This window comes from Artibeus jamaicensis, unplaced genomic scaffold (assembly GCF_021234435.1).
Source record: "Artibeus jamaicensis isolate MK-2021 breed Jamaican fruit bat unplaced genomic scaffold, CSHL_Jam_final contig_332, whole genome shotgun sequence".
Classification (NCBI taxonomy): Eukaryota; Metazoa; Chordata; class Mammalia; order Chiroptera; family Phyllostomidae; genus Artibeus; species Artibeus jamaicensis.
This window is the reverse complement of record NW_026521788.1, coordinates 37,691,673-37,699,740: the sequence shown is the minus strand read 5'-3', so window position 1 is coordinate 37,699,740 and position 8,068 is coordinate 37,691,673. Positions and strand designations below refer to the sequence as shown.

General features: G+C 44.0%; 1 pseudogene; it reads left to right on the top strand.

The window, feature by feature from the left end:
• Positions 1-6,778: 6,778 nt before the first annotated feature.
• Positions 6,779-7,359, top strand: LOC119062387 (chromobox protein homolog 1-like; annotated as a pseudogene).
• The last annotated feature ends 709 nt before the right edge of the window (positions 7,360-8,068 follow it).

The window sequence follows — 8,068 nt, the reverse complement described above, 5'->3', positions numbered from 1 at the left end:
ATTTGTAGGTGCAAGCATATGAGAAGCTCCAGATGAAGGCAGTGTCTGAGCTGAATTTTGGAAGTTTTGATAGACTGGCAAGGGAGAGAGATCAGGAGGACAGGGAGAACCGCATGAGCCTCAGGCAGATAAAGGAACATAGAGCCACATCTCTGTGCCCAAGGATCCCAAAGGCACTGGGTATACTTCTCTGCTGCTGTACTCCCATTTTGACCCTAGCTGTGGGGTACAGGAGGGCCCTAAGGTTGAAGTTGGTTGCCTTCAACTCCTGCAGGAAGTGGCTACCACCGGCAGGGGGTAGGGCAGAGGGACCCTCTTTGAGCACCATCAGTACAACTATCCTGCCACTGGGTGACACTGCAGCTCCTCAGAAAGGGAACAGTGCTCTCAGAGAGACTGGAAACAAAAAGGAGTGGGGGTGCAGAGCCAATAACTCTAAGCGGTGAAGGAATAGCCAAACTCCCACATGCACAGTTCAAAACACTGGTGATCAGGATGCTCACAGACCTGGTTGATTTTAGTCACAAATTAGACAAACATATGAAGGTGAAACTAATTGAAATGAAGGGAAACGCACAGGAAACCAATAGTAATGGAAAGGAAACTGGGACTCAAACCAAGGGAGCAAACCAGAAGGAAGAAAAAAATGACCAAACAGAAAAGGATGAAGAAACAAGAATTCAAAAAAATGAAGAGAGGCTTAGGAACCTCCAGGACATCTTTAAATGCTCCAACATCCAAATTATAGGGATACCAGAAGGGGAAGAGGAACAGCCACTAGTAGAACACTTATTTGAACAAATAATAAAGGAGAATTTCCCCAAGATGGCAAAGGAAATAGACTTCCAGGAAATCCAGGAAGCTCAGAGAGTCCCAAAGAAGTTGGACCCAAGAAGAAACACACCAAGGCACATCACAATTATATTAGCCAAGATTAAAATGAAGGAGAGAATCCTAGAAGCAGCAAGAGATAAGGGGACAGTCACCTACAAAGGAGTTCCCATCAGACTGTCAGCTGATTGCTCAAAAGAGACCTTACAGGCAAGAAGGGGCTGGAAAGAAGTATTCCAAGTCATGAAATCCAAAGACCTACAACCAAGATTGCTCTATCCAGCAAAGCTTTCATTTAGAATGGATGGGCAGATAAAGTGCTTCTCAGATAATGTCAAGTTCTAGGAGTTCACCATCACCAAGCCCTTATTATATGAAATGTTAAAGGGACTTACCTAAGAAAAAGAAGATAAAAAAGATGAACAGTGAAAGGACAGCAAACTCACAGTTATTAAGAACCATACCTAAAACAAAAGCAAACTAAGAGGATAGCTAGATCAGGAGCAGAACCATAGAAATGAAGATCACATGGAGGGTTAGCAACAGGGGAGTGGGAAGAGGAGAAGGAGGGAGAAGGTACAGAAAATAAATAGCATAGACGGTAGGTAGAAAATAGATAGGGGGGAAGGGCAAGAATAGTATGGGAAATATAGAATCTAAAGAACTTGAGACACGTGGTCATAAACTAAAGAGGGGGAATGGTGGGGGAGGGGGTGTGCAGGGTGGAGAGGAATGAAGGGGGGGAAATAGAATAACTGTAATGGCATAATCAATAAAATATATTTTAAAAAAAGGATTGGGGGCATCCCTGGGGCCCTCCTCTGCAGGAATTTGGTGTTCAAAGAGGTATGAGAAATAGCTCCTTCCTTTCGGGAGCCCATGGTGAGGCAAAGGAAAACATGGGTAACTAGTACATTGCTCCAATAATAGACATAACTGTTTCAACAGCTGGTTCCAACTGAGAGTACCAGGGAGAAAGTGGCATTTGAGCCTTGATGTAAAATTTGTGGACTGGCCATTCTAGGACAGGATGGCTGTGATGGCACTGGCTCCCAGGGCACTGCACACAGACATGGGGATGGAGAAGGGGGCTTGCATAGTCTCTATGAAGGCAGGGGTTGGGAGCTGGGAGTTGGGGGTGGCAGAAGGGGGCCTCTGTACACAGAGGCTTCAGCACAGCCTTGCCAAGGCACTCTTTATCTCCATGAAGCACTTAGCTCAGAGACAGAGGAGAAGCCCCTGATGTTAAATGACTGGAAAGATGCTGGAAGCCCCAGGCAGGAATGGAAGACAACTGGCCTCCTGCCCTCTTGCCGTGCCTCCTTGGGGAGCACCTTCAGTCCCACCTTGCCGTAGGACCTGGGTCCAGATATGGCAGTTCTTGGGGCTCAGTGACTCTGCCTGTAAAAGGGTTTTTTCATGTACACAAATATATTGAAAAGTGAAAAAGGTTAATCAGAAGCCACAGGGTAGGAAAAAATAAATCCAGCAGCAAGAAGAACAGCCTCTGATGTCTCCTGCCGGTCTGAGACCAGCCCTGGTCTTCTTTTAGGAGATGGGGCATTGGGGAGGAGGACCCCCTCTCTGGCTTCAGGCCTGGGCAAGGCCCAGAAAATACCGTTGTCCTTGGAGAACAATTCATCTTCACGGTGTCTGTAAAATTTGATGGGCTGACCTTAGCAACACGGAGATGGTTTCATATCTATCTGGTAGACACACTTTCATTACATTTTTAAAGGTAAACAAAGACTCCCTATTTACAGAAAGTTTGTTCAGAAGTTAACCCATCATGGTGTTGAAACCCACATCCTAGCAGTTGAAGTAAAACTGGCTTCATAAAATCAAACACGAGGGGAGAGAGACTGGCTGCAGTTTGTGGCTAAAGCCTTCAAACCACTGGAATAGTCCTGAGGGCCTTTGCTGGACTCTTGCCCACCTGCATCCATCACCTGAAGGGGCCACCTGTTTCTGCTCAATCCAACAACAGGAACTGAGGGGTAAGGGAGCCGGGAGCTGTTGGCCAGGGCCCAGTGTATCATTTCAAGTGGATATTCCCATACTTCCTTTTACTATTTGCAAGTAATGCTGGTGAATGGTGATAAGGGCTCTTGGGGGCACCAAGGGTTTGCCAGGTTTGCCAGGCTGCTCCTCACACTGTCCTCCACCCATGTCCAGCCCCAGAACCAGATTTTCCCACCTAAACTGGTCACCTTTTAGAGAGATTTTTTCCTTCAACCCAAAGACGACTCTAAAAAAGGTACAAAGGCTTTTCTACAAGCTACATGTATAGCATGTACAAATTTTTCATTTAAATAATGTATTATATAGATCAATTAAATTGCAGTTTTCCAAAGATGCTTTTATTTACACATTTCACTTGAAAACAACAGATAATTATTAGAATAATAACGAGGGGAGGAGAGGAGGATGCCTGTGAAGAGGTTATGGGGATTAAGGGAGATAAAGCTTTTCTACTCCTGCCCTCCCCTCTGCCTTTGCCCCTGTTTGCTCCTAAACAATTACTTTTTAAAAAGTACAGAGTCTTGCGGCAATAAATGAAGAAATGCATCCCTGGCTAATGTGGGTCATGGGTTTGGGCATCATCCTGCAAACCAAAAGATCACTTGTTCAATTCCTGGTCAGGGCACATGCCCTTGGTGCAGGCTAGGTCCCTAGTTGGGGGTGTGCAAGAGGCAACTGATAGATGTTTCTCTCATACATCAATGTTTCTCTTCATCTCTTTCTCCCTCCCTTCCCCTCTCTCTGAAAATAAATAAATAAAATCTGAAAGGAAGAAGGAAGGAAGGAAGGAAGGAAGGAAGGAAGGAAGGAAGGAAGGAAGGAAGGAAGGAAGAAGGCACTTGGCCCAGGTTTTGGGGTACCACACTCTGTAATCAGATTGTATGTAATTTCATTCCCAAATTGATAACTGGCCAGATTTGATGCACAATTGCTTCAGCTCTGCACACAGAAAGCTGACCTTGGAGGAGGGGCCATTGAGTTCCTCCCCTTCTCTCCAACACACACACACACACACACACACACCCCATAGACGTATTATCTGCAACTGTATGTCCCAGGAGAGGATTTGGGGGACCTAGGAATTTATCTATCCCTCTTTTGCCCTGCAGAATACTTTTAATCTCTGTAGGTTTCCTGGCACCACTGAGTTCTCTTTATCAATTTAACACATATGAATTTAAGTAATTGATGTTTTGTCTGGTCTTTCCACCTGAGTTTACTGTTGATTTTGTCATATCTTCCTTGTATATTATCTCTAATACATAAATAATTCATATAAATAAAATTAAAATGAGTATTTCCATTAAAAAATGAGAAAAGATGTGATAAACACAATTCACAAAAGGTTAGAAAATGCCCAGGGTTAGTGAGGTGTAACTGGCCCTCACTTTCTATGACTATGCATATAGTTTTATACGGTTCTTTCAATCAGGCATAGTTTCAAAATTTTGAATGTGTACTCTTTAATCAAGCAATTCCACTTCTTGAAATTTATCCCATGGAAACATTTGCCAAACTAAGCAGAGGCAGATGTACAAGGATTTTCCTTGTAGCATTATTTACTATATAGTCCATCAAGAGTAGGTCAGTTAGCCTTGGCCAGGCAGCTCAGTTGGTTGGAGTGTCATCCTGTACACCTAAAGGTCGTGGGTTTAATTCCTGGTCAGGGCACATACCTAGGTTGTGGGAGGCAACAGACCGATGTTTCTCTCTCTCTCCTGTCTGTGTATGTATGTGTTGCCTGAGAGTGGGCTGCTGGAGCCCACTCTGATCTCAGAACAGTCCAGAAGAGACAGAGGGTTAATCCTTGCATGTACTGGCCATTTATTTAAGTGCAGGCAGCAGTTGGTGCATAAATACACCTGCTCCCTCCCTTCTCAGGTGGAGTAACATGGAAGCAGGTATTCTACACTGGCTTCCAGAGTTCTATAGCATGACCTCTAGTTGCCTACAATAGTAACTTGCTTGATAACATACTCTGTATTGACTTTCTTCCCTATCTTACTTTCTCATGCCCATCCTAGGGTTTCCAGGGACCCCTTCTCAAATAAATTACTTTCACTTAAATCCCTATCTCAAAATCTGCTTCTGGGCTTACTCAAACTAAGGCACTGTGCTTTGTTAGCCAGTAGGAAACAGGAATCAGCCACGGTATAGGATCCAGAAGGTCTGAGAACAATGATCACACACCACATGGCTCCTCGATGCCCAATTAGAGCTCCAGGACAACCTAGAAAAGAGGACGTATCAAACTTCCCTCAGTTTCAGCGTTCTAGGACAGGGTTGGTAAACTTTTTCTGTAAAGGGCCACCAGTAAATATTTTAGGTTTTGTGGGCCAGGTGGTCTCTGTTGCAATTGCCCAGCTTTGCTATTGTAGCATGAAAGCAAAGACGTACAGCAAAGAATGAGTGTCTGTGTTCCAAAAAACTTTATTTGTAAAAGGGCAGCAGGCTGTAGTAAAACTGTAGTTTATTGACCTCAGGACTACAGAGAGAGCTGGGCAATTAGCTGACCTGTATGGTGTGCTAAGGGCAGGGCCAGGGGCGGGGGAGGGGAGGCCAGTGCTGCCTTAGATTCTATGAGTCCAGCCACAGGACTCTCTGCATTAAAGTCCCATGGCTGTGTAACCAAGCCAGGAAATACTATAACTCTGTTAATAATGGTGCACTCAGTGTATTAGTTTCCAAGCTCAAGACAAGCTTTCTACTTCACTTTTCTGCTAATAGGCCACTGTTCCTAATAAGGAAAGTGGTGCCCTGTAAGAAAAAAAATTAGGCCTACCAGAAGGAAAAACAATTTAATATTTTAAAAGATACATAAAATGGTGAATTCAACTGATATTCCAAATAAGACAAAGAATGCAAAACTTGATTACAAATGATTTATGAAGCAATAAATGGAGTCTTTTGCTAGAAACTGAAGGTGTAATGTTGATAGATGACTGTGAGAAAGACTTTGTTTATGATACTAAAAAGTACAGAACCAAGTTCACCAAGAGGGAGTTGATTTAAAGATGGGTGAAGGTGTTAGTAAAACAACTATTCTAAATAATACAGATCTCCTGATCTGGTGAATTACATTTTGGAAAACCTGCAAATAAGCTACAAAGCTGCAGATGGTTACCCTTTTCAGTTCCCAAAAAGAATTCTCTATAGTGAGCTTCCTGTAGCCCCTAAGCCATGTTTAGACCTAGTTTTTGGAGAGGTTCATTTGTGAGCTTACCTAAAAAGGCAGTGAGCCCCAGAATGAAGAACAAGTAGTATCTGACTATTTTCTTTTTGATGATGTTTTTGGGCTGATGCATAAGAAAATGAAGAAGACAGAAGGTGTGACAGAAGCATATGTTGAAATATTAATCTTTGCGCTTTTCCCTGTTCCCTTCCTACTACCTTCTGGCCCTCCAAACACAGTCAGCCAGGACCTTCCCACAATCCTGCCTTAAGGTCAGATGGGTACAGGTATCAAAGAACTCTTAGAGTTTTAAAATAGGCTTTTGGCATTCATGACAAAGATAGCACTTTGATAGACAACATATTGAAATTCCCAAAGCTTTCTCTGGCCTTCAATGACCAAAAACAAACGAACAAACAAAACCCACAAAAGAATTCAGGGCATATAACTTACACCACAAATAACTGTTTTGGGAAGTGTAGATAAAATGACAAATTAACCCCAACTCACACATAGGAGAAAAAAGTTCCACTGATTGGCAAAACAAACTTGAAGAGATGGTAGAAGGGTTCAAGTCATTGTTCAGCAGAGGGGAGGGCTGTTGGCAGGGGCCTGCAGGATGCCACTTCAGTGAGGGGCTTGATCATGGCCTTTGCTTTTCTGGGCGCCACTCCTCCCACCTGCCTGATGCCGCGTGCCAGTAGCACAGACCCGATTCCTCTAGTGCTCTTGGGCGATGCTTTGAGCAGTGTCACCCTTTATGCTAGAAAGCTGGTGGGCACTATGGGGAAAAAACAAAACAAGAAGAAAGTGGAGGAGGTGCTAGAAGAGGAAGAGGAATATGTGGTGAAAAAAGTTCTCCACCATCGAGAGGTAAAGGGCAAAGTGGAGTACCTCCTCAAGTGGAAGGGGTTCTCAGATGAGGACCACAGGTGGAAGCCAGAAGAGACCCTGGATTGCCCCGACCTCACTGCTGAGTTTCTACAGTCATAGAAAGCAGCACACAAGACAGATAAATGAGAAGGAGGCAAGTGCAAAGCTGACTCTGATTCTGAAAATAAAGGAGAGGAGAGCAAACCAAAGAAGAAGAAAGAAGAGTCAGGAAAGCCATGAGGCTTTGCCTGGGGTCTGGAGCCGGAGAGGATTATTGGAGCTACAGACTCCAGTCCAGAATTCATGTTTCTGATAAAATGGAAAAACCTTGATGAGGCTAACCTGTTTCCAGCCAAGGAAGCCAATGTCAAGTGACAACCCAGGTTGTCATATCCTTCTATGAGGAAAGGCTGACGTGGCATTCCTTTCCCTTGGAGGATGATGACAAAAAAAAAAGATGACAAGAATTTACTCTTCTGAGTACCAGCCCCTGTCACATCTGACTGTGGGTTTCATGTGGAGTGGGGAAGGAGTTCTACTTGTCTTGACACCATAGAGGTGGCTTGAGAAAATGTCCTTTGACAAGCCAGTATAGTTTCTGTGTCCTACGGCAGCCCAAATGTTTTTAAGCCATTCCATATTGTATAGTTTGCACACCCATTCGAGTGGAAAGGAATGAAGATGTTTCAAGGCAACCTATGCTGCACTTTGCTGAGAAAAGCAAAGGGCCTTCTATGAAAGACAAAACTTTCAGAATGGGGTGCGGGAGAGCAGAAAGATACTGCAGATCTTCAAAAAGCATCTCCACAACCCATAGCTTTCTGCCCAATAGCGTTAACTGCATTTTTACAGCATAGCATGTGTGTAGTTTTTTTACTATTACTGGTGACTATTTGGGGGTCGGAGGGGTGGAATGGGAAAGAAGGAAAATGGGTAGGATTGTTTTAGTTAAAATTTGGAGCCCTGGCTGGTGTAGCTCAGTGGATTGAGCACGGGCCTGCGAACCAAAAGATTGTGGTTCGATTCCCAGTCAGGGCACATGCCTGGGTTGCAGGCCAGTTCCCAGCAGGGGCCAGTTCCCAGAAGGGGTCGCATGAGAAGCAACCATATATTGATATTTCTCTCCATCTCTTCTTCCCTTTCCTTCTAAAGATAAATAAATACAAACTA